Source organism: Corvus moneduloides, chromosome W (assembly GCF_009650955.1).
Source record: "Corvus moneduloides isolate bCorMon1 chromosome W, bCorMon1.pri, whole genome shotgun sequence".
In the NCBI taxonomy this organism is placed as follows: Eukaryota; Metazoa; Chordata; class Aves; order Passeriformes; family Corvidae; genus Corvus; species Corvus moneduloides.
This window is the reverse complement of record NC_045510.1, coordinates 2,932,286-2,960,282: the sequence shown is the minus strand read 5'-3', so window position 1 is coordinate 2,960,282 and position 27,997 is coordinate 2,932,286.

Below are 27,997 nucleotides of genomic sequence, written 5' to 3'. Positions count from 1 at the left end.
GAAGGAACTGTGAGATTTTTCATGGGAGAGATGTTCTACACCCAGCAGATTGTTTGTTTCCGGGCGGATCTGCTGTTAGTGGCAGTTTGGGAACCACGTGTAATTGAAGGAAAACCCTTTTTTCCTTAAGCATAAGAGAGAGACTTTTCAAGAACTGGAACACTGACTAACATCCCATGTTCTGTTATCCCTTGTGTGAGCTGGGTAAAAGGAGAGAAGTGCTGGGGGGGGGGGGGGGGGATTTGCTTTAATTTTGTTTTGTTATTTTCTCTTTACTTTTAATTCTATTAGTAATAAAACTCTTTCATTGTACTGCAACTGTTTAAGGTTTGTGCCTGCTTTGCCTTTCTCCTAATTCTTATCTCACAGAAGGAAAATAAGTAAGTAATGAATATTTTGAACCAAAACCACTACATTTAATTGGTGTTTCTGCCTGGTTTCGAACTCAACCCGCTACAATTACTCAGTGTTAAACAGATTAATTCTTCTCTTGATCCTGGCATGAAGGGATGATTCCTGCTTTCATCTGCACTGTCTAAAACAAGTGGCCAAAAATCTGTAATTTTTGGCTATTTGCTTATTACCACAGGCCTAGGCCCTAGGGTATATCACCGTGTCCCACAGCCACAGGGAGGAGAAGGAGAGAAGATCCAGCAAGCAGGAATTGTGCAGCAAGATTGATTTATTTAATTATTTTACAAACTCTTTTATAGACTTTTTCTTCATAGTCTAATTGGACAAAGGATCAGCCACCCCTTGGAGTGATTGGCTAAAATCCTAAAACATCCATTGTCAAAATATTTTTCTACTATACTATAAACAAGACTTTTCAAGGTTGCAGGTGTTTGGTTGTTTATATAACTCTGCTACCTCTTCTGTGAGAGAGAAAAGTATCTCACGGACTTAGAAAATAGCAAGAAAATCCTTGCTAGCAGCATTTTTGTATCCACATTTGCTCATTTACAAACAAGAAGTAAGGGAGGTATTCCATTTCAGCTTGGATGTAACCCTTTGTGCCAGTTTGGACAAATTTGGAGGAAAATATCCTCTGATAGAAGGCAGGTTAAAACCATCCCTCCCCCACCAGGTTCAGGAAAAAATAAATTTTCCTCTAAGGAAAGTGAAAGAGAGAAAAACTATTTATTTAACGAACACGCTGGAAAAGGATAATAATGCTAAATAATAAAACCTCTTGCTGTGGAGAGAAAACCTGGGAAAATTTCAGAGTCCTTCCGTAGGTAGCCTCTCCCCTCCTCCTCGGAGCTGGGATGGGGTGGGCCCTCCTCCGGGGCCTTGATGAAAAAATCCTCCCGATGTGCTCTGATGTTGAAACAGTCTAGAAAAGAAGAAGAAAAGAAAAAAAAGCCGAAGTTCCAGGAAAACAAAGTTCAACTCACTGTCTCCTTCCAGGGAAAAAGGAGCTGGAAAAAACTGGCTGGGAAAAAAAGGCCGAAAGCTGGCTGAAGAGCAAGCAGGGTGCTTCCCTCTGCTCTCGCTTGCTGCCGCAGCTGAACGCAGAGAGCCGTCTCTATCTCAGTGTCCTTGAAACAAACTGCTTTTAAAAGTTTTGCTCTTCCCCCTCTCAGGCTCAGTTTAAAGGCACAGAAAAGCACAAAATTAATTTCTGGGCATGGGGCAGCGATAGGTGATACACATCATAAAGTCACCCCAAGACACCCTTGAATGCACAAGCAATTGCAGCTATGAGATCAGGTCCCTGAGGCTCTGCCTTCTCCACCTGCACCGCCACTGGGTTTTTCCCCCTTCAGAGACTGGGAGCTGACACCCATCCATCCTCTGGCCAGGGGTGCAGCTGCCATCACATGCCTCACAGATGGAAAGGCGACAGACTGACACAAAGCTGCCATTTTATACCTCTTACCCTTGACTGCCCAAATACATATTCTATATGGCTCAGGTTGTTTCTTATGGTTAGCCGAGATCTCCTCAATGTAAACATGAATGTATTCATTAGCTTTGAGGGAGACAGAAGAATTGTAAAAATTGTAGTGGGAGAGTGGGAGGGCAGAAAGAAAGCTCATGCTGGGAGGAATGACTGCTGCCAAATTGTCCAACCTATGGCTATGTGAAACTAGTTGCTGTAAAAACTCAGAGCAGGCCCGTTAAAGCTTTGTGACCCAAAGCCACTGTAAAGGTAAGTGGTGTTTAAAAATGTTAATGTATGTAAATATAATTTCACTATGCATATTTCCAGAGAATGACTGTGCAGGGTGCATGATATACTAAATATGCTGTCCCTATGAGAGTATTTTTCATAGTTGAAATTATGAAATTCAGCATGGATTTGAGACACACAATGAATGAGACAAATAACAACAATATGCTATTCCAGACCCACATGGCCGCTACATTAGTAATTTGATAAAAGACTGTTTTGGACAAAGCAGAGAGAAGCTTTGACCTCCCTCCCATCATGTGCAAGCCAAACTAGTTAGGAGTCCCTGGAGGCAGCTCTCCCCTCCTACTGGCTGGTTCAAGCGGGCTTTTCTTCCTTATGAATGAGAGCTGAGGTTGCTTAGGGTCAGATCCCCTCAGCTATGTGTAACATGATGCTACTTCGCCTTTCTACCCAGTGAACAGGAAGAGCTTGTCTGTACAGCACTAGTGGCTTGTGTGCTTTCCCTGCTCTCACAGCTGCACTACTGCAGAGCTTGCACGTGGGAGCTCTGAGGCACAATGCAATGAGACAAGACATTCAGCTTGCACTTGCTGCTTTAAATTTGTTGCAATCGATTTCACTTTGACATCAGTCTTGCTAGTTTATGTTTTAGTCTTAATTTTCAGAGTGAAAAGGACTGTATTGTGGGACAGGAGTAAGGTAGTATTCCTGCATCTATAAAGCAGTATTCTTCATGAGCTTCTATATGGGACCATTTAATGAGGACTGTGTACTTGAGCAATTCATGTAGTCTAAATACGAGAATACTTGAACTTAGGTAAACCTTTGAGAAGCTTTTTTTAGTAGGTGGCATATTTCTGAATGATAGAATTGATAGCTGAATATCATCACATCCATTTTGCACCGATTAAATTTTATCCCTGTTCAAAAGTTTCTGTCCTTCAGATGAATTGCTGAAAAAAATGGAGAAAACCATAGCACATACAGAATCTTAATAACAATTTGGATTCTGGTTTTGTCTTAGTGAAACTGAAAAGGGTGACAGTCACAAATTGTTTCAAAAACCAGTTGACAAAAATAACACATGAATACCAGCAGGAGGTTATACTGTTTTCTGTTTGCAAACAACACATTAACTTTTTATGTATTTTCTCTGAAGGAAGTAGAAATTCGAAACAAAGACCTGGAAGACCAGCTGTCTGATCTAGAGCAACGTCTGGAGAAAAGTCAGAATGAGCAAGAAACTTTTCGCAATAACTTGAAGACACTTTTAGAAATTCTTGATGGAAAAATATTTGAACTAACAGAATTACGAGATAATTTGGCCAAGCTAACAGAATGCAGCTAAAGAAAATGGGATTTCAGTGCCAATCAGGTTAAAGATGCACTGTCTCTCTTCATAGGACTATGATGGGCTCTGCATCAAAATTGCACAAAATTAGAAAATGCTCCTCTGAGAGGGCTTGTTTTAAATTTGAGTCATATTTAAATGTAAAATTTAGAACTCAGTTTGTAGTTAGTCAAAGAAAAAAAACAACAAACTTGAATTACAAATTACCTCCTTGTACATTATTGGCCATAGATAACTTAAAAGATAACAGTAACGGAATGCAATCCTTTTCTAATTATCAGTGATGGAAGAATTAGTAGCGTAACAGGTCAAACCTCTTTTTTTGTGATAGGTACAGTATAGGTTATCTGCCATTTTATTTATTTAAGATATTTAATTGCTGTGTTTTGTGCAAGAACTTAGTGATGACAGCCCTGTATTTTATTGTCCTTAATAATTTCTCAGGATACTTTCCACTGTGGATTAGCAATGCCGTTACCAATTTATTCTTGCCAGGAGTGAGAGAGAGTTGCATCTTTAACTGAAAAAAAAAAATTGCTATAACTGCTTGTATAAAGTTCTTCCTTTTGGGGTTTTTTGGTTAGCTGGTTGGTTGTTTGTTTGGTTAGTTTTTTCTTGGGTTTTTCTTGTTTATATACTTGTTTATATATATGCTGGAAGATACTGTATTTTTTTATGGAGCTTACTTTGGTGTTCTGCAATATTATCCAATGTAAGGTTTACTTTTTCATATGAATTATATGTAATTAGAGTGAGATACTATCTTCCACTTAACTATATTTTGAAGCCAACCAATGATGGCAGGTGAGTCCCCCAGGAAAAAGTCAAAAACCCCCTGAGAATTCTAAATATAAAATTTGACATGTACAGATAACAAGAAATAGCCAGTTGTTTGTTTTCTGGCCATGATACATGTATCGACTATCTATGTTCAATTAACCTGTTCTGCAAGAGAGTTTTCCAGCATGTCACATAAATTTCAGGTTTTTTGAATAATGACTTATGGGGAGCATTGTTTATTACAGATTGCATTAAGGGCACAGATCTACTGCAAGGGATTACTCGTACACTGAACTTTTCCAGGCAAGAAAACTGTTTCTAGAAGTTCTGTTGTCATAACAAATTGAAATGTAGACATGTTTACTCTTTTATGGGCCTTTATATCACATCGTTATCCAAACTACACCAGTCAGTATTCTGAAGTGTTAACTAAATGTTTAAAAGCGGGAAATCAATTCTCCTCAGTGAGCAGGTTTTAAAGTTGTTTTGATGTAATTTGAACAGTTTTGACAAACATGCATTTCTTTATATAATAGATTTCTTTAAAAAAAACCACTTTGAAAGGTAAGCCAGGTGTCATGTTTCTTGCATCAAAGTACTTTCTTGACATAAATTGCTTGTAATGTTGAAGAGGGCTTTTTTAAAATGTATGAATGACTGTCAGACTTCAAAGTTGAAAGATGCGCTGACCTTTGTTTGCTCCCTAAATTAATTTGAAAGTTAAACATGAAATCTAGTTGCTTATTAAATTTATACAACATAGTTTTCTCCACTTAGAGATTGCTATTTAAAACTAGAAAATATAAGGGTTTTTTAATGTATGTACTGTGTGTATATACAATATAATGCACACAAGTTCTCATTTATATCAGAAATGCATGCTTTATTTCTAAAATACTGGGGTTTTTTTCTTTACCAGTAATTTATCAGGTGCCCTCTGACTAGTCAGGAAAATGGTTTAAGGCAAATGCTAAACCATGATGTATTATACTGTATGCAATGTACACAATGTTTACTTTTTCTCCATATTTTTAGGGTATTTTCTCAACTACTTTATTTATTAAAGGGGTGGAGGAGCTTGGTTCATTGTTGAAAACTTTGTGGTGAGATACATGTTTTTCATTTGATGGATTTTAGATGGTGGTCCAGATGAGCAGATACAACTAGTTTTTAATTTACATGGGGATGTTTGGGCCTGATTTTCCTGTCACTTGCACTACTGTAAAACAGATGTGTTCTTGAAGTGATGTCAGCAACATTCAGTTGGCATAACAGCCGTGGAAGTACAAGGAGAATCTGTCCTGTTAATTCTCAGTGGACATAATAAGGATGAAGAATGAATAAAACCACAGAAAGTTGATGACAGACTAAATGTAATATTATTTTTAATGATATTATTATTTCAATTTTTAATTATATGTTGTCATTTACATGTGGGAAAATACTGGACAGAAATATTTCACTTAAATTTTGTGAATATGTGCGGTGCATTAGTATTTCTATGTATACGTACACACGTATGTATGTACAGAACATGGAAAATTTTAGATGTCCACATTTTTAATATTTTCCTAATGAAATTAAATTTAAAATTGGAAATTGATATTTGAGAATTTTTTTCTCAATAGATATGCTTCCTTTCCTTTTTTAAAATAATACAGTTACTGAGGGCTGCACCTTTGAATTCCCAAATAGTTGTCAAACATAAACATGGGATAAGGTGGACATACGTGCACATATAAATAAAATCCTATTGCTAAGAATATTTTTAATGTTTATTTACAGTAGGTGAGTATTTAGAAATTGCAACCCAAAGTTCATACTTAGGTGGCTATACCTACTGTATCCTCTCCACTTCTGGTTTAAGATAAAAGTTTGCCTGTTTGAAACATTTCCCAGAGATGGGTATTGTGCATTTTATCTACTTTTGCTGAAACTATGGGAATATGTATACCAGAAAATAGTGTTGAGTGCTATAGCCTGAAAACATGACTGTGAACTTGCACAGAAGAGCAGTCACATCATGTGTAACTTGTTAAATGGCAACTACAGTCATGTAAAAATAAAATAATTACTAAAAAACTAACAAAAATGCAAAAAAATCAATAAGAAAAATAAAAAATACACCTTTTACCTTGCTGTTCTCTGGAGAATGTACCTTTACTCTTTACTGTGACTTATTCATAATCCATATGCCTCAAAGATCCAGAAAATGTATTTTTCTATGTGGAGTAAGTAAAATATGTTAATTAATCTGTTTTTCTTACAAACTGGGAATTCCTTTTCCTGCCTAATATATCCAGGAAAGAGGAGAACAAAATGGACTGATAATGTAGAAGTGCTCTTTTAAGATCTCTTAGAAAATAATTTTTCAGGTATAATAAATATATAAAGGACTAAACCATATGCAACACAAGTATCTTTTAATGCTATTGGTAGCATTTCCAGGATAATCCCTTTAAAGAAAACCATGCAACAATGTGTCAATTAAAGATTAATATTTTGGGCTGTGTCTTTTCAGTTGTCAGTTGTGGAAGGTTTCTGATTTCTGCTCATTTTTCTACTGGTTAAGGACTAACTTCATATTTATCTTTAGTAAGGGGGTAAACCTCAATTTTTTTTTTTCATCTTTTATATTCTGTACTGAAGTGGCTACTGAACAATGCTCTCTGAACATTGTATTCATTAGGAGGTTCATTTCAAAGCCAAAATCAAAGCCTTTTTCAGAAATACTGCATGGAAAAAGGAATGGAAAACTGCTGCAGACCTTAACTCTGCAGAACTGTGGATGTTGATCAAACCACTTAATTTAGTTGATTACAGAAATCTTGGATCTTGAGGCCAAATATAAATCTGATTAGAGATTAGGTCTGAGTGTTGAAAGACAATTTAAAAAAAACACAATCAACCATCAAGAAACTCCATCTAAATGCATGTAGTTCAGTGTCAGTAACTGGACATGCCAGTTAAGTGCACAGCTGTACATTGATTTTTTTCAGAGAATGAACACGACTCTACAAAGCAATGTTTATATTATATTGCTTACATTTTCTAAATAATGCTGCATATGTGCACTACCTCTGAATGGTGCTAAGTAGAGAGCTTATCACGGAATAATAGCATGTTTTTAAAAATTCTCTATTTTTGCTTAGTAGCATTAGTTCCTTGTTATACTCCACTTACTTCAGAAAAGTAGGAATAATTTTCCCCATTATGTTAAATGTTTGGGAATGAGAAACAGAGTTTTGTGTTAGGTCCTGGAGTCAGTTCAATTCGTCTCCACTGTTCAGGCCATGCAACATAGCCAGAGAGCAGGTGTGAGTGTTTATATTAAAAGACCTTCAATACCTGTTGGGGTCTCCCCCCCCGCCATGGAGCCCTGGGAGATGGGCCCTGGGGGGGAGACACAGGGTTTCCCTGCCCCTGGTCAGCCTCATTTCCCGATTGGTTGGTTTGTGTTCCCCGGTGGCCAAGGTCCCTGGGGTCCCGTGACTGGAGGGTTCCTGAGGAGAGCCCGGCCATGTGGCTGGAGAAATAAACACCTCTGAAACATCTACCACGAATCTGTCCATATATACTTCCTTTCCACGGGACTCCTGGTTTGATATATGCTTGTTACAGTAATCCCCGCTGTAACAAACTGGTGGAGGAATGCGAGCAAGATACCGATCCCTGAGGAAGATTCGTGAGTAAAATAACCACTCTAGACCTCTCTCTTCCCATCTTGGTTTGGATATTCTCTCTGGACTATGGAAGAATCGTGGGAAATGGGGCTCTCTGAGCCACAGAAAAAAATGTATCTAGAAGTAAAAGGAATCCTTGAACAATAAAACAAAAAAGTAATGCAACCGGGAGATCTAGAACATTTTTTCATCTGACTTTTCAAAAGGTTCTCCTATATTTCTCGAGACTTACTTTTTGATATCGAACCTCCTGAATCTTGTGAGGGGTGTTTCTGGGACGAGATATGGGATAAAGTAAGGGATCAAAGAGAAGCTTTCTGTGCATACCTTATAATCAGGGAAGCTCTTGAGGAGCATTTGTATCGTCCCATTACCCCTAAAGCAGAAGATCATACTTATCCTGTGGCCGAGGCCGCACGGCCGCCATCCCGGGAGCACATGACTGCAGCCATGCCGGTGGAGGTGCCTGTGCTGGATGCGCCCGGCCCCCTCGGGAGCGCGTGCCTTATGGCAGACCCCATCCCTGTCTCGGGGTCCCCGGCCACGCGACCGCGAGTGAGAGAGCGATGCCGCAGGCGCCGCGGGTGTCGTGGGCCACGAGCAGCCAGGAACCGGGCATCGGCGTGGCAGGCCGCTCTGAGCGACTGGCTCGGAGAGCCTTGCGGAGGGAGAAGTGGCAGTTTCCACAGCGACACGAGAAGCCGCGCAGCACAGCGCCGAGCCGAAACGGGGCCACACTCAAAGCAGCGTGGAGTTTGCGGAGCAGAACCGCTCACAGGGCACGGAGCCAGCGGGGATGGCAACGCGGGGCAGCGCAGAGCCCAGACACGCGCCAGAGCAGCGCCCCTCGGAGGGCGCGGAGCAGCCGCAATGCGGGGGCCCGGCTGAGACGTCGGAGTTGGCGAGGCGGCGGCCACGCGGAACCAGCAGCCACGACAAACACGCAAGCACGTGATAGGAGGAGTTGTAGCCACGAAAGTCACAGGAACTGTGAAATGGTACAATGTAAAAAACAACTATGGATTTATAACACGAGATGATACAGGGGGAGATCTATTCATCCATAGAACTGCCATTAAAAGGAATAACCCTAAAAATTACCTGCAAAGTGTAGGAGATGGGGAAGTTGTACAATTTGATATAGTGCAAGGAAAGAAGGGTTTACAAGCAGCAAATGTTACTGGGCCTGGAGGTATTCCAGTCAAAGGCAGCCGTTATGCACAAAATTATAAACAATATCCATCCCAGAAATTTCCCTACCCACAGCCTACTTTCCCCTTTTACTCTATACCCAATATGAACCCTTTCCTAAGTTTACCCTATCCCCAGTTTATTCCTAATCTGTTTTTCACCCCATGGCTTCCCTATACAATTCCATTTCCCTACAATTCCTCTCCGATGCTGAGGGGGGGATGAAAAGGGGGAGGGAAGAAATTAAACCCTCTCCTGCCTCAGTTTCCCCACAAAGCATGCCCAGAGAGTTCTGTCTCCCTTCTGTCAGCCCTAAGATGTTCCACAGAATCTGTTTGGACATTTAAAGACTCAGGAGGGTGGCTTGTTTTGTCTTGAAACTGTTCTCGTTATGTTTATCCAGTTGTTTTCATTCTCCTTTTATTAAAATAAAATGGGTGAGATGTTGGGGTCTCCACCCCTGCTATGGAGCCCTGGGAGATGGGCCCTGGGGGGGAGACATGGGGTTTCCCTGCCCCTGGTCAGCCTCATTTCCCGATTGGTTGGTTTGTGTTCCCCGGTGGCCAAGGACCCTGGGGTCCCGTGACTGGAGGGTTCCTGAGGAGAGCCCGGCCATGCGGCTGCAGAAATAAACACCTCTGAAACATCTACCACGAATCTGTCCATATATACTTCCTTTCCACGGGACTCCTGGTTTGATATATGCTTGTTACAGTAATCCCCGCTGTAACAAATACCTCTAGATTATTACCGCAGCCCTGGGCCCTAGGGTATATCACTGTATCCCACAGCCATAGGGAGGAGGAGGAGAGAAGATCCAGCAGGCAGGAATTGTGCAGCAAGATTGATTTATTTAATTATTTTACAAACTCTTTTATAGACTTTTTCCTTCATAGTCTAATTGGACAAAGGATCAGCCACCCCTTGGGGTGATTGGCTAAAATCCTAAAACACCCATTGTCAAAATATTTTTCTACTATACCATAAACAAGACTTTCCAAGGTTGCAGGTGTTTGGTTGTTTACATTCTCTGCTACCTCTTTTGTGAGAGAGAAAAGTCTCTCACGGACTTAGAAAATAGCAAGAAAATCCTTGCTAGCAGCATTTTTGCATCTACAATTCCCCCTTTTTGTTTGATAAGAAAAAAACTCTACTATTAATCCGAAATAGAAATTTGCATCAGTTATTCATTCTAAATATGTCCTTAAGGCTTTAACTATTTGACTCCATAACAAGAAATTTAAAATTCAGTCTCTGCTTGTGGAAGGACCATCCCAGTCTCTGCTCGTAGAAGGACCATCTGCCTGATGGTTGACATCTTGGTCATCATCAGAAGAGTCATTAGGCTGATGATCTACATTCTGGTCATCATTTGGAGGTTGCCTGTTCTGCCTCTGGTGCTGTAGGTCAGGGCGAACACATTTTGAAGGTAGCCACCGTACCCCAGTATCTGTGGAAATGCAAGCATACCCATGACCCCAAACGATAAGCTCATGAGGGCCTTCCCACTGGTTAGTGAGTAAATTCCGTACCCTGACTTTTGCCCGGGGCAGTTGTCTCTCGCCTGCAGACTGCAATGAGAGAAAATGATTCAGAATAACAGGATTATTTGAATTTTGTGGTACTGTAAGGTGATTAATTGTATACAAAGCTTTTTCTAGTCGGCTTCAGTAACCAAATTCAAAGGTTCCTGTGAGAGTCGTTGAAAAGCCATGATAACAGCCCTTAATTCAACTAACTGAGCAGAGTCTGACTCGGATTGGTGTGTTAAGGAACCACCACAAAGGCAGTGTAGGATACTGTGCGCCCTTGCGCACAGTGACCCCTGCTAAAAATTTGTCCCAATCCGTACGCCCCAAGCTGCCAACACGTCCCGTCCCCAAACGTTAAGGGAAGTGGTAGTAACAGAAGGCCTAATTGCAGCTGTGTGCTCCTCTGAGTCCTTCACAACCACAGGCCGTTCGCTTAAATAGCTCTGTGTGGTTCCTCCTACTCTTGCGATGGCCGATCCCACAGGGGGTAAAAGCCATGAGGGAGGCCACGCAGAGAAGGAGATGATAGTTACATCAGCACCCGTATCAATCAAACCTCGAAGCTGAGTCCGGGGCGGACGGGTTTTCGGCAGGATCAGGGTACATGTCATCTGTGGCCTTTGGTCAGAGATGTCTGCAGTCCAGAAGGCCAGAGGAAGTCCCATAGATCCACTGCCGTTATCTTCGTGAGTTTGTTGTTCTGTCCTGGGGACACAAGACTTAAAAGGCACTAATTTAGCAAGGCAAGTCTTTTCTCTAGGGTGGCTGGGTAGGCCTGTGCCTGTACCTGTGCCACTCTCTGGGGGAGAGACTGCATCGGAGAGCAATTCTCCCTCCTTGCACCCCGGCGGAAGTTTCCCGACAACAGCCGACCATCGGCATGAGTCAGGGATCTACAATAGTCCGAGCAATGCCCTGGCCTGCCACACCTCTTGCACTGGGGGATCACTGTGTTCTCTTTTTGGCTCGGCTTAGGCCGCTTTCATTTTTTCGCCTGTTTTGGTTGCTTTGGTTCACGACCAGAAGATGTGTGAACAGGCTGCAGGAACGCAGCCAAAGCAGACCTTTTCTGGTTCCCAGATTCCACCTTAGCGCAGGCTTCGACCATGTCTGTTACCTCAGGTTCCCCTGGTAAGGCATCTATGATTTTTCTGCACTCCTCGTTTGTGTTATCTCTCACTAACTGCCTTAACAACATCTGTCTTAACCCGTCATCCTCAACCTGTGCCATAGGTTAGCAAGCATAGTCCCGGAAGGGATGTCCCTGCTAAGGGGTGCTTACAGTTTCCTCTGGGAACTGATAGAACCTATCAGCTGCCCAGTTTGAATATGGACAATTCTCTAAGCCACTTAAAGTTGTGACCGCCTCTGTGATCCACACTTAAGAATAGACAAACTCTCCCCCCAAGCTCTCTCTCGTTTCCGGTGCTGGGACAGGTGGCTGCAGGCCCCGTGTGGGGGCCAGCAGGCTCGGCCAGGCCCTGCTTGGGCTAGGCCGGGCTGGGCCACGGCCATCCTGGAGCCGATGGACCTGTTCCAGCCGTGGAACCCCCCCCCCATTCCCTTGCTGTGGGCAGCCGGAGCAGCTCGGCTCTCCCCCCTCTCCACTGCGATAAGAAAAATTCAACATTCCAGCTGCAAAGCTGCAAGGCCGAGGTGAGATTAACCCTTTTAGTGCTGTGAAGAGCTGAAAACCTGAGGGAAGAGAAAGAGGAGATGCTTAAAGCTGAAAGTCTGTTGTGAAGCTATGATATATCAGAGTATCCTGTTGTAATTTCATGAAGATATGGGGGGTGGAGTGTTCAACTCGTAAGCAAAAGCACCTGCACTGAGATAGGCAGATGCTGACGCAGCTGTAATTTCATGAGAAGTTTGGACAGGGAGAGATGGACCAGATGAGGACTTTTGCTCCAAACAGGAAAGGAGAAAACCTCAGTCCCTAGAGATGCTCCCAGAGATAGTCCTAAAGATGAAGATGAGGAAGACCCTTTGCTCCCAGGGAAGGAGAAGGGCCTCTGTTTTTGTTTCTGAACGGCTCAACCTTAAAATTGTACCCCAGAAACTTCAAGAGTGGATCCTTGAAAGCAGTTGCGGGAAAAGCTGCAAGTCGGGGGAAGGGACTCACACGCAGGCAGAGAGACTCCTCTTCCTAAATGGACTGAACAATATTTGGAAGTGGGCGACTGTCTCGTTGTGATAATGTTTTCATAGCATGAGCAAGAAGAGACTTCTCTTTCTAAATGGACTGAACAAGGTTATTATGGAAGTGGTAAACTGACTGAACATCTCAAGGGTTGTCTTTTTACATTGTCAGTGGGAGAAGGGAGGAAGGTGGGGGAAGGAGGAGAGCTCTGAAGGTGGTATAATTTTTTTTTTTTCCTCTTTTAGGTCTGTTAATAAACTTCTTTATATTCTTTCAAGTTTGGTGCCTGCTTTGCATTTCTCCTAATTCTTATCTCACAGAAGATAAACAGTAATGAGTATTTTGGACCAAACCACTACACTAAATTGGTGTTTCTGCCCGGTTACAAACCTAACCCGCGACAACCTGCTTCTCGAGAGAAGCAGCGACTTTCTCTACAAAGGAGAGGAATGACTCTGATTTCCCTTGAACTATTTCAGTATATCGCTTTCTAGGCGCAGACAACTCTATGGTTTTCAACAGGGCGGCCATGCCAACCTGTTGAGTTTGCTGCAGGATTCTAGAGGACAAAGTACCCGGTAGGCTGGGATCAGAGAAGGGACCAGTCCCCATCAAAGCATCCATTCCTGCTGTCCGTGTAGGATCGGCAGCAGGGAGCTGCATATTCCCTAATGCAGCCTTGTCGGCCAGCTTTCTCCAGGTATTCTCAAAAACTGTAAATTTTACAGGTTGAAATAGAATTAGACCTAAGTGTCTGATATCAAATAGAGCAAGCAAGTCTGTATTTATCACCCTTATTATCTGCATAACCTCAGCAGAACCTAGCCCATGTTGTGCCACCTTGGATTGCAGGTCCTGGGCAACTTTCCAAGCAATTACCTCATGCTTATCACGCTCGCCTGAATTTGGGAGAGCCTTATACACTGGGAAAGCTTGGATCTCCCCTTTTGGGGAGTCACTACCATCCTGAACTTCTGGCACAGCCTGTGGATGAAGTGTAACAGCTTCTCGGTTACCCCCAGAATCCTCAAATGTATTGGGCATTCCAAGTGTTTCCAATAACCTCCAGTCACCCTCCTCCAATGCTCGCATCTTAACTGACTCTAAGAAGCGATTGTAGTGGGTCGGACGGACTGTTACCGTGCAGTCCTGAAAGGTCCAGGGGCGAGACCGGCGCAGCCTTTTTCTTCGCCGCGCGGCTACAGCCTCCTTATGACATGGGGCCAGAACCTCATCTGCCTCACTGCCTGACGATGAGTCATCAGGCAAAGGCAACTCTGAGATGCTGGGAGCGAACAGAGATGGACGGAGAGGGGCACTTTGGCTAAGTTCGCTAGAGCCAGAACAGACAGCACAGACTACAGCTGGCTGCGCTGCAGTTTGGACAGCAGCTTCTTTATGGGATGCCGTCTCGGCCAGTCCCGATTGAACCAGTACTGGAGCTGCTGCTGCCGTCTCTGGGGCAACAGCCGCGCCCGGCACCGTGCTTGTCTCTTGCACCGCGGCATCGTTCGGTGCCGTCTCTGGCCCTTGCGCTGCAGCCGCTCCCGGTGCCACGCTCGTCACTTGCTCTGCGCCGGCGCTCGGCGCTGCTGCCGAAACCGCTGCTGTTTCTCGCTCCCCGGCCGCGTTCGGCGCCGCCGCCGCTTCTGGGTTTTCGCGCAGCAGCTCTACTTCCGGGTTTGCCGCTGGCCGCGCCGCTTCCTGGTTTGGAGCCGCGTCTCCTGCGGGCAGCGCGGGCAGCACTGGCGGCGTGGGCCCGGCGCACCCTGCGCGGCAGGGTGCCCCTGGCATCCGCAGCAGCTGCTCTAGCAAGCTGAGCAGGTCCTCCAGCTTTCGGGATATGTTTGGTAACTCTGTCAGCAAAGGCAGATGCTGTATTAAAAGGTTGATGACTCGGTTCTGCAGTGGTGCAGAACAGTCCAGTGCCAAGGAGGGCAGCGGACCACACCCAGGCAGTCTCGGTGCAGTCACGCCTGGCGCTACGCTGGCTAAGAAGGGACATCCGGGCGATTTTGGCTCTGTTGGTGCATACACAACCGGGCTAGGAGCCGCTCTGGGGTCCAATTCGCTAAGCCGCTAATTTGCGGCCCTGGATAAGCCGTGGCTGCCGCCGAGCCGAGCGGCAAGGCATACTGCGCGCCCTCCTGCTGCCCCGACACCACCACCTCTGCTGGCGCGGGGTCCCTGGGGGCCGCAGAGTCCTGCGATTGTGCAGGGTGAGGCGGCGCAGGCTCTGCCTGTGGAGCTGGGGGGGGTTATTCCGAATCCACCATCATTTGCCCCGGAAGCCCGGTCAGCGGTGTCCCCCTCAGACATTCCTCCGTCACTCATCACCGAAATAGGCGAGCCAGCTCTGCTGCTACGGTCAAGGTCTGTCAGCAGAATAAATAACGACCGCCAGGTCTGGTATAATTCTAACGCTGCTGGGTTCCCAGATGGGAGCTCATGTTGGACAGCACAGCCAAGTTCCTGCCATAAGGCAAAGTCCAGGGCAGTATCTCTGTCCATGGAAATCCCTTTTAAGGTAGCCCAATCTAATAATTCCCGAACTGAGTTTTCAGGAATGGAGGTGTGCAGTATACTAAACACACCTTTCCAGACCATTACGACAGCGTCGTTCTGTGAGCCGCTGTTCACCATTTCTCAGTCACGTTGGACCTCCCGGTCCCGGGGGGGAAGGGGATCAGCATACCTCTAGAGAAATTCGGCTTGGCTCGCAGCAGCAGGACACGTCAGAGAGTGCAGATCATGTCGGGCAGCACCAAATATTACTGCAGGCCTGGGCCCTAGGGTATATCACTGTGTCCTGCAGCCATAGGGAGGAGGAGGAGAGAAGATCCAGCAGGCAGGAATTGTGCAGCAAGATTGATTTATTTAATTATTTTACAAACTCTTTTATAGACTTTTTCTTCATAGTCTAATTGGACAAGGATCAGCCACCCCTTGGGGTGATTGGCTAAAATCCTAAAACATCCACTGTCAAAATATTTTTCTACTATACCATAAACAAGACTTTTCAAGGTTGCAGGTGGCTTGGTTGTTTACATTCTCTGCTACCTCTTCTGTGAGAGAGAAAAGTCTCTCACGGACTTAGAAAATAGAAAGAAAATCCTTGTTAGCAGCATTTTTGTATCTACACTAGATAGTATGGGTTCTCCCACCATATGGGGCCTTTCAGCTTGCCTGCCACAACCTCTCAGGGACTTGTAGCTGCCGGTACTGCCTTTGCACTGTTGGCAGCTCATCCTAGGACCAAAGAAACACACGCGTAATTTATACCCACTTTCTTCCTCATTGCCTGGTCTTGCACAAGCAAAGCTCAGCTGCAACAATACATCTGGCAGTTTCTGTCATTTTCAAATGCAGGCATGGATGGAGTAGTAACCAGCAAAGATATTTTAGATTTATTGGGGAAAATGTAGTTGTCAAAAATATATCCTTACATGGACCTTCACAAAAAATACATGAATCCAGAGGCTAGGGGGAGAGGAAGACCTATACTGACATGTATGGATTTCCCACTTTTGGGTTAAATAAAACATGGTCATGCAGATATTTGCAAGCTTAAGTTTTTCAGATAGGGAACAAGACCTTTGAAATTCTCTGCGTCTGGATTGTATTTTGTCAAATGATGACAGGAATTTTCTCTAAATAAAAAAGTAAATGGGAAGCAAAATGATCTTGTACTTTCCAGCGAGATAGCACAACCTTTAACTGTGGATGGAAATGTGAAAATTAAATCTACTTTCTCTGCATCTGAATATATGGTTCTTTTTTTTTATAATTCTAGCAGTGTTTCTCAGGATCCAGAAATATTACTTAAAAAGCAATGAAAGGCACAGCTGTCTCTTCTACTTTCACTTAGTGAGACATAACAGTAATGTGTAGTTGAGCAACTCAAGTAGTATCTAGCATGAGCATCCTGCACCAAAGTCCCTATTGCTCAGCCTCACTGCTACACCCTGCTAGCTGTGTGGAAGCTAGTCCAAATGTGGTTTCACTTGCTGTCTGTCCCAGAGGCAACCCCAGAGGGTTTGTTGATTTTTCAGAAGCTGCTGGTTCATGTTGTAGCCCTTTTGCTCCAGAGCATTCTGTGCATTTGCTGATTTGCACGCAGGAGGCAAAATCAAAGGAGAAATTTTGTTCAACAGATCTGAGAGAAGCAGAAAAATGTGTTGGTTTGATATAAGCACCTTTTCCCCACCTCTTTGAAAGAAAAAGAAGCCATGAAAGCATTATATGGGGTGATTATTTTTATCATTTGAACCTACATAGTCAAAACTTTTTTATCCTATTTTTCTTGTATTTTTCGTTTTTTGTGTCTAAGTTCTTTTCTCCTGCGTAACATGGAACATCTAAGCATAGGTTTACAATAAATGAAAGAAAGCTCTAAACTGCTTATGGAACTAGATACATAAAAATCCAATACCCTGCTCACCAGGCAGACACATCAGCAACCGAAATGTAAAGCACATAAAAGATAGCTGTAAGTATGGAGTGCTGCCTGTTGTGTCTGAATATTTCTTAGCCTCAGCAAAGGAGTCAGACAGCCAAAGGAGCTGAGAGAAGAGGCAACAAGGAAGCATCAGGGAGTATTTTGAATCTAATCTGGCTAAAACAGTAAGCAATGCAAGTATTTTCAGAAGACAGGAGTCTGTATGCTCTTTATTGTTAATGACTGCATTTCAGAAATAGAAACTTCCTAGAACGTGTGTTTAACTCCTTAAGTCAAAATACAGTAATGTGTAAGGATTGGCAGGTTGTTTCCAAAAAAACTGAGATGATTTTTCTGCTAAAACAAAGGGATCATATACCAGGCAGAAAAACTTCCCATCAAGCCAGAGGATTTAAGTCATCACCTAGGGTAGGAGAGAGGTATTTTTCAAAGGAATTAAAGCAATATTTGGAAATTTCCCTGAGAGAACCTGAACAAAGATGAGAACAGAGTTCTGTGCAGCAGCTGCAATCTGCTTGAGTCAGACTGGGAAATCTAGCTACAAGACTTCCAGTCTGGACTAACAGGCTGGGTGTGTAACAAAGTGTGCTGTACATTCAAAGGTTCACAGAATCATAGAATAGCAGGTTGGAAGGGACTTCAAGGATCCTTTGGTCCAACCTTTCTTGGCAAAAGCACAGTCTAGACAAGATAACCCAGCACCCTGTTCAGCTGCTTTTTTAAAGTGTTCAATGGGGAATCCACCACTTGCTTGGGGATTATTCTAATGGCTGATTATTCTCATTGTGAAAAATTTTCCTTTTGTGTCCAATCAAAATGTCCCCAGGAGTAACTTGTACCCATTACCCCTCATATTCTCCATGTGACTCCTTGTGAAAAGGGAGTCTCCATTTTCTTTGTAGCCACTCTAAATACTGGAACATGGTGATAAAGTGTCCCCTCAGCTTTCTTTCCTCAAGGCTGAACAAACCCAGTTCTCTCAGCCTTTCCTCAGATGACAGGCTTCCCAGCCCTTGGATCATCTTTGTGGCCCTTCTCTGGACCCTTTCCAGTCTGTCCACATTGTTTTGCATAGTGGGGACCAAAACTGAACACAGTATTCCAGGTGTGGCCTGACAAATGATGAGTAGAGTGGGATAATGACTTCTTTATTTCTGTTGGTGATGCCCTTGTTGCTGCAACCGAGCATCCTGCTGGCTCTCTGCCACAGCAGCTCACCATTCACTCATATTGAGCTCATTGTCCACCAGGATCCTATTGTGGGTTGATGCTGGCCAGATGCCAGGCACCCACCAAAGCTGCTCACTCCCCTTTGCAGCGGGACAGGGGAGAGAACATTTTAAGAAGGGTTCATGGGTTGAGATAAGGACTGGGAGAGATCGCTCATCAAATATCATCAGGTTCAACTTAGACATATGAAGTGAATTTATTACTAACAAAATCAGAGCAGGATAAAGAGAAGTAAAGTAAGACCCTTACAAACACCTTCCCCCCCACCCCTCCCTCCTTCCCAGCCCTACCTCCTCCTCCAGTGCTGCAAGGAGACAGGGAATGGGTGTTATGGTCACCCGTTGTTTCTCCCCCTGCTCAGGGAGAGGAGTCCTTCCCCTGCTGCACCGTGGGGGTCTCTCCCACAGGAGACAGTTGTCCATGAACTTCTGTGACATGAGTCTATCTCACGAGCAGCAGGTCTCTGCAACCTGCTGCAACGTGAGTCCATCCCACGGGCAACAGTACTCCTCAGACTGCTGCAGTGTGGGTCACTTCCACAGGGTGCAGTCCTTCAAGGACAGGCTGCTCCAGCATGGGAGCAGGGCCCCTCTCTCCACAGGTCTCCTGTAAGGTCACTGCCTCCCGTAGGTCACAGCCTCCTCTAGGCATCCATTTGCTCCGGCATGGAGCTCCTCCACAGGCTGCGGGTGGATCTCTGCACCCCCGTGGACCTCCATGGGCTGCAGGGGGACAGCCTGCTTCACCATGGTCTTTACCATGGCCTGCAGAGGAATCTCGGCTCCAGTGCCGGAAGCACCTCCTCCCCCTCCTTCTCCACTTACCTTGGTGTCTGCAGAGTTGTTCTTTTCACATGTTCTCACTCTGGTCTTCTCTGGATGAAATTAAAACTGTGCCACAAGTTTTGTTTTGATTTCTTCTTAAATATGTTATCACAGAGGAGTTACCACCATTTCTAATTGGCCCAGACTTGGCCAGTGGCACGTCCATCTTTGGAGCCACTGGGGATTGGCTCTGCTGGACATGGAAGAAGCTTCTAGCAGCTTCTCACAGAAGCCATCTCTGTAGCCCCCCCCCACTGCCAAAACCAGGCTGTGCAAAACCAGGTCCCTTCCCACAAAGCTGTTCCCCAGCTGGGTAGATCCCAGACTGTGCTGCAGTCCTGGATTATATTTTCACAGGTGCAAGACCTTACATTTGTCCTTGTTGAATTTCATAAAGTTATTGTGTACTAGTTTGAAAACAAACCAGTGGGAGGCACCAAGTCAGAATAACAATTTAATAGGGAAGTTAAAGAAAAGGAAAGAAAAAAACTAAAAGAAAACACTGGTTCAAACTGACAGTCAAGATACAACCTGAGTCCCTGTTAGGCAGGGTGGTGGTAGCAGTCTGGTAGAATGGTGGCTGCAGTCCTCTGAAGCGGTGATCCTGTAGAAAAAAGGGTCTGCTCTTCCTCAGAAGGTCCAGTGGTGGCTGTGTAGCTCCTGTCCTCTGGAAATCCAGTGGAAAGGCGTTGTCTCTGGTGTTCAGCCTCAGCTTATATCCACGATGGGATGCTTGGTTCCTCCCTCTGGGTGGAGCATCTCACAATGGGGTAATGAGTCATGAGGCCAAGTGTTGATTAGGCTCATTAACAGAAGATAGTCCAGAGGGAGTTATCTATGAGTCATGTGGCAGGACAATGATGGGCCATTAACAGCAAGATAGTCTGGGGGGAGGAGGCAAGGAAACACTGCTCCACCTGATTTCAACACCTCATGAGGATGGTGATAGAATACACTGCAACCCAGGACATATTGTTAGTCCACTCTTCCAGCCTAAGTCTTCCTGCAGGGTGGGTCTCCCTTCTGCAGTGCCCACTCCCCCACTGAGTTTGGTATCATGGGCAAACTTCATCAGGATACACTTGATCACATCTTCCAGATTACTTATGAAGATATTAAACAGCATTGGGCCCAATATCAATCCTTGGGGGACCCCACTCTTGACAGGTTGCCAGTTTGAAAAGGAGCTATTCCCTACCACCTTCTGGATGTGGCCTGTCAGCCAGTTCCCCACCCACCCCACAGACCACTTGTCTACATCATAACGCATCAGTTTCTCTAGGAGGAAACTTGGAAAATGTATTAAAAGCCTTGGGGAAATCCAGGTAGACAGTGTCCATTGCTTGCCTCACATCAAACGAGCAGGTTACTTTGTCGTAGAAGACTATCAGGTTTGTCAAGAACAACTTGCCCGTGTGCTGGCTTTTCCCAATCACGTTTCACCTGACTTGTGATAGCTGCCAGGAGGATTTGTTCCATAACTTTCCCAGGGACTGAAGTAAGACTGATGGGCCTATAACTTCCTGAATTCTCCTTTAAACCCTTCTTGTAGATGGGGGTGACATTAGCCTTCTTCCAGTTTTCTGGGAAGACCCTTGATCTCCACAACTTCTCAAAGACTAGGGAAAATGGCCTTTCAACAGTCAACCAGCTCTGGTAACACCCTCGGCTGGATTTAAAGCTCAGGAATAGCTACTAAATGGCTATGGAATTCACCATGACACTGTAAATCACTCTTTAAATGTGCTGCACCAGAAGAGGAAGCCACTATTTGAGGAAGTTGTAAACTGACTTACATGACCCCTCTAAGACTAGCTCTGTGTCTTATAATAGGTAAAAGCTGGGACAGCTAATTGGAAAATAGTTAACTGCCAGCAATGGTGATGGTAGTGTTTCAGGCTATCAACATCTGGAAGGTCTTTATAGGAGAAAGTTTCACGAAGGATGTCTGGACTTCAGGTGTCTCTCTTGAAAGCTGTTTATTGCATAGGCGAAGTTACAGCATTTCAGGGAGTGGGTATCCAGAGCCAGCCCTACAGCTGTCAGCTCCAGCTTGTAGGCATACCTGAAGCCCCTTTCTGTTCAAGTTACAAAGCATTTTATACTTTTCTTTGCAGAGTATCTTAATATATAACAACCAATAAGCACCATACACAATACCTTTACATTTGCCTATAGCCTATCATAACTACTACCATCACCATATTATAGTCATTATTATCCAATCACAAGAGTAAGTAAGTTATAATTTAAGCTTACAGTGGAAAATTCTCAGACCTTTCTTCTTCTTGCTACATCAACATTTCTTGTTTGCCTGCGATATCTCTCTTTTTGGTAAAGACATGTTTTCTATTTACTTATGCTCATCTTGAGACTTATTTACTTGGTGAAAAACATGTCTTTGTTTGTAGTCACATACCTTTGTCCTAAAAATCTCCTTCCAACTCATCTCCAACCTTTGCCTTCTCAGTTATTCAGTGATCAGTGTTTCAGCAAAACATCTTTTACTCTATATCAAAACTTGCTTTCATTGCTATCTCATCCTCAGTTTCTACATTCAGAGATCTTTCTGCCAAGCCTACATATCTGTGAAACTTTCTTACCAAACTTTCATCCTCCCCAACAGTCTTGGCAGATATAAGTGAAGAAATTCTAATTTACAGTGTTTCAGTATCTTTATGGGAATTTATTTTTTAAGCAAACCCGTTGACTTATTTCAATTACATGTTCATGGCCTAGCAGAAAACATCTTAGTGTAGTCTTTGGAAACAGCTAGGCCACTTCCACTAGTTGAGCTCCAAAGGGAGCAGGAGCTAAATTTTGCATTCAATCATTTAACCAAGCTGGTACTGACAGTACCAAATGCTTTCTTATTCAGACACATCCCTGAAACTGAGCATCCACTAAGGATTTCAGCAAATTCATGTATCTGGGCATCATAAGGCAGAAGGACTCTAGATCTGTTGAGCAGCTGATGGCTGGGAGGGAACCCAGGTTTATCCCAAATGGCCAATAGTGCAGTTTTGACAAATGCTCATTGGGACACACAATTTTCTGTTTAAAGTTTCTTATTGCAAATTGAGATTAAAAGCTAAAGACTTGAAGGATATTTTTTTCTGTGAAATGGGACAAAGTATTGACTTGGGACTGTAACTGCTTTTGAGTATTTAAATGTGTTTTAGACATAATGGATGTTAGGTTGTATAGAAAGCTAAACAAAGCATATCATGGTAATCAACCTGCGGCTAATATTTTCCCCGAAAGTGTAGCCTGAGTAGATACATTCTTTTAGAAAAGTGACAAACTCCCCATAACAGAAATTTGCTCTTTCAATCAACCTCCAACTGAGTAAACATGTTATGACTGTCACTTGCTAGCATTTGGCTTTTCTTGATCCTGTCTGCTGCCCATGAGCACCAGAGGAAGTGGCCAAATGGCCAGACCTTGCAAAGGCAGCTTCAATAGTGCAGCCCAACTCAGCATGGCCTGTGCCAGACTGACCCACTGGGTGCAGTTTAATTTAAAGATGAGTGACAGAGCAGGGCAGGGTAGGGTGGAGTATGATGGAACACATAAAATGTTGTTGCAGACAGGGTGGAAATAATTTTTTCACAGTGGCAGTAGGCTGGACAAGAACCTTATGTTCCAGATATTAAGAGAAACCTTCAGCCAGTAGACATTGCACTGGATCACTTAGAGAGGCTATGACCTTCCAACAGTAGAAGCCTTCAGGAAACTATTATGAAAATGACATACCTGCTCCTGCAAGATAGGCAGATAGGCTATGTGATTTTTTATTTTTTAATGTCTGTTCAAGACTTTTTTTTTTAACATGTCATTAGAAACCAAGAGGGGACTGCAATGGCTTCTTTGCCAAATTATTTTTGCAGGGCTCTGTCCACTCCAGCAAGGGTGGGGAGACATTGCTTTGAGATTCATATAACATCTGTTGTGTTGTTTAAATTGTGCTGTTAACATGCATAGCAGTTTGAGCACTGTACTGGTTTGGTCCAAAATATTACTTACTTATTTACCTTCTGTGAGATAAGAATTAGGAGAAATGCAAAGCAGGCACAAAACTTAAAATAATATAAAGAAGTTTATTAACAGACCTAAAAGAAAGGAAAAAAATCAGACCACACCTTCAGAACACTTTCCTCCCCTCACCTTTCTCCCTTCTCCCACTGACAATGTAAAAAGACACCCCTTGAGATTTTCAGTCAGTTTACCACTTCTATAATAACCTTGTTCAGTTCACTTAGGGAGAGGAGTCTCTCTTGCTCATGCCATGGAGACATCTCCACAAGAAGTTCTCTCATGGCTTCAGTATCACAACGAGACAGTCGCCCGTGTTGGTTCTCTGCTCGCATCATGTGAGAGTCTTTTCCCCCGACTTACAGCTTTTCCCACAACTGCTTTTGAGGGTCCAATCTTGAGCTACTGGGGTATAATTTTAATGTTGAGCCGTTCGGAAACAAAGGTTCTTTTCACCCATCTCTGGGAGCACCTTCATCTCTAGGAATAGAGGCCCTCCCCCTTCCCTGGGAGCAAAAGGGTCCTCATCATCATCTCTAGGACTATCTCTGGGAGCATCTCTCGGAACAGAGGTCTTCTCCTTCCAATTTGGAGCAAAAGGGTCCTCATCACTTCCATCTCTCCCTGTTCAAACTTCTCATCAAATTACAGCTGCTTCAGCATTTGCTTATTTTCAGCACAGGTACTTTTGCTCACAAGTACAGTTTGAATGCTCCACCCCCCATGCTTTCATGAAATTACAACGGGTGCTCTGATATATCATAGTCTATCACCACCATAGCTTTACAACAGAGTTTCAGCTTCTAAGCATCTCCTCTTTCTCCTCCCTCAGGTTTTCAGCTCTTCCTTCTTTACTGACTTTGGAGCACTAAAAGGGTTAATCTCACCCAGGCCTTGCAGCTGGAATTCGCTTATCCCTGTTGGTTACGTGATCTTTGCCGGGCAGCGGGGCAGCTTCAACTGAATCTTCGGCCGCACTGGAGGGGGGGGGGGGGGGGGGGGGTGTAGAGACGGGCCATGCCGTCTGCACACAACAGGCCTGTAGGGGGGCCGTGGATGGAACAGGGCCACATGGCTCAAGGATGGCTGTGTCCTGGCCCTGCTGGGCCCTGTACGGGCCCCCCCCCAGTTACCTGTCCCAAGGCCGGAAGCAAGAGACAGCTTTCCCAGGGTTTGTCCATTATTAAATGTGGATCACAGAGGCATGTCAAAATTTTTAAGTGGCTTAAAAAATTGTCAATATTCAAACTAGCCAGCTGATAGGCTCTGTCAGGTCATAGAGGAAGCTGTAAGCACCTCTTTGCAAGAAAATCACTTCCGGAGCTATGCTAACCCATGAAAAGCATGCACTGATGATTTTTGTATGCTAAGAGCTCAGTTACATTTCTGATGAAACTTAATGGGATTGAAATAAAGTACTGAGGAGGAAAAATTATAGGTAGTATAAATGCTTTGTATGAATTGCACGAGTCTTCAATTTCTTCTTATTCCTGTGACATTCAAACAGTGTGATGTAAATTAGTAAAGTTTAAAATAAAAGAATTATGTAAACACTGAATTATGTTTGAAAGACCATGCATGTGCTTGGCCTTATATAAGCAATATGGGCAATAGTGAGATGTCTCAGAAAAGTCAAATCTGCTGCCTTCTGTGGTGAGAAGAAAGTGAAGATAATACAGGTGATAGTCTGTGGCACAAGTCTCCGACAGCACACAAATATAGTAGGAACAAAGGGAGAAGGCAGCAGATACAGGGACTGACCTTGAATGCAAGTTTTGTTTTCTTTTACCAGAGTTTTGGTTGATTAATGACGAGAGAATGAACCCCAGTGATATGCAGAAAAGACTCCACTACCGGAATAAGTAATAAAGTAGGTATGTTTATTCCAGCGCTGGGACGCATGGGGGATAGTTCCTCCAAAGTCATGCGTGCCAACAGCAGCATTCAGCTTGGTATATATCGGGTTACAGACTCCATATTCATTGAGTTTCCCAATACACCTATACATATTTGTCAAATTTCCTGCGCATTCACTCGTCGGAGGAAATAACTTTCCGGGATGGGACTACGCGATTATCCAAATTTATTGTTTAAAATAACAAAACACATCAGTCAAGGCGTGAGATTTTACAATACCTCTGAATAATGGCGATTAGTCACAAGATTTAGAGTTACATCATAATTTATAACTTTCTAATCCAATAGGCACTTAAAATGACACTTTGTTTTAGATTTATGACCTATCACCTGTGGCACTTCTCACTGCAATGCAGCTATGTCTTGACGAATAAGTTCTCATGTCACGTACACACAGATGTTTCTCTTATACCATCTACATTCTTAACTTAAACTATATAAAATCACACTATTTTAAAACCCTCCACCAAAACACCCAGTGTACAATTTTACTTATAATGATAGGAACACAAGCTTGTAATCCTTTTGCTTAAGATCTATAAATCTCTGTCAATTAAGCCAGACCTAGTCTCTTCCAGGGTTGTAAATCAAAACCTCCTTTAATTGCAGGAGTTTCTACTCCTCTGTCTCCCACATCTCCCCCTCCTTTCTGCACCAAAAAAACTCCTCTGATCGATTTATCAATCATTCGCTGTACACATTGAAACAGACAAGGCACCATCATAAGAACATAAGAACATATGACTGCCAAAATGTATAGGCCTGTTGTAAGACATTTCTTTACCCACGATGCTAAACCCCATCCACTAAACAAATTATCTATCCAAGTTCCATCATCGATTCTTATTTTTAACACACCGTCTTGAAGTTGTTGTATGCTCTTATGAATAGATTCTGAGTGGTCAGACAGATTCATACAGCACATCCCTTCAAAGTCTTTGCATCCATGTTCCTTGGGCCAGCAAAAGAAAATCAATGGCTGCTCTATCTTGCAAAGTTGCATGCCTCACATTTTTGACATCTGCTAAAAGGCCACTTAATGCAAGGGACGTGGCATTAGATTGTTTACTCAGCCAACATCCCAACCGATCCAACTGCTTTAACGCAGCTACTGAGGCAACCGGTGGCATAAGAAGAGATGTTGCAAGCCTTTTTCTGTGGGGTATGCCCAGCCCCTGCCCTGGAGGGATGTCTGCTGAGATTGCGTAATCAGCCAGCAGGACTCCCTGGAAAGACAACCACTTCTTTGGTCACAGCGAGAAAAGACAGACCTACAATCCTTTAGGAGACCCTATGCTGATCCTTTGTAACCCATTGGCCTTCACCCATCTCCTGTATCCCTATAAAAGCTAGCCCTCTGCCCCTACGAGGGAGAGCTCACGTCCCCGGCTTTCCCCTTTGCCAGAGTACGGACCAACAATAAAGCTACCTTCCGTGCGGAACCAGCCACACGAGCCTCTCGTCTCTCTCTCTGGTCTGGCTTGGCCTGGAGGCTGCCCTGCAGAGCTGAGCTGAAATCACGAGATGATAATCACTAAAGAGCTGACAGTCTCTGCACTGGCCCTCCTAGCTAGCAGCTGAGGGAAGACACTGGGCCTCGGGAAGGTGATTCCTTTTGGGACCATCTCTCTGGACCGGTCACCTCTTCCTGGGTCAGAGCCACTGACCCCATCATCAGCTGTAATATTTTTCCATAGCCCCATGGGGTAAAATCATCTTTGCACTCTGGTCCATATTGATGCGGAGCGGATCCTTTTTGTCTGTGTCTTACGTTGGCAATTGTCTTCATATTAGGAGTAAATAGTGTAAGCTCTCCCAAAGTACATGGACCACCCTTAATGTTTGAAGGAATAGCTGGCCATGCTCTGTCTCCACATACAAAGAACATTCCTCTTGGTAATTGCAGAGGAATAGAGTTAGGTGCAGATGAGACTACAAAAGTACTATTACACCAAAAGGAGTGGTTCTTATAGACAGGGTGATGTGGAGAAACATCTCTCATCAGTGATTGATTAGTGTTTGTAGAATGGAACTCAACACAGAATTTTACTTTTACAGAACTAAGGATTTCCAATTCTTCGGGTTCATCAGAGCTTTTAGGAAGATAGGGAGTTCACCATTCCCATGTATTTACTGGGGTATAGTGTTCCCAAACTTTTGATCCTGCAAAGGTACCTCGTAAGGCCCTGTCAATCTTCTCTGGGATTGGCTAATTCTCTATTGGAACATTGACTAGACAAGTTGAAAATGGATTTTCTGGAGTTGTGGTAGACAGACATAGAGTATCCAACCCTGAAGCATTAGCTAAAGTCACCCAAACATTGGTCTTAGGTTGATCGACCAGCAAAGCTACCCCACCGAAAGCAAACAAGACAAACAAAGCAAAAAACAAACTTAACATTTGATTAAATTTCATGTTTCTTGAAAGTTCTCTTGGCAAAAGACTCCTTCTCAAATCTCAATCTCTAAAGGAATTTGTAATAATATTTTTTGTATTTCCCAATTTTATTTCCACTTCATCTAATGATGAGGCACAAAAATGTTTTATACCTTCTTTACATAGAAAAATGAATATTATTTGCCAAAAGATCTTTACAACTAATTTGCTTATGCGCTCTTACATTGACCTAAACCCTAAAATTTACAGCTTTAACAATAAAACAAGAGATTGCAGGTATGGGCTGTAGTCTCTGCGAAGTTCATGTCTGCGTA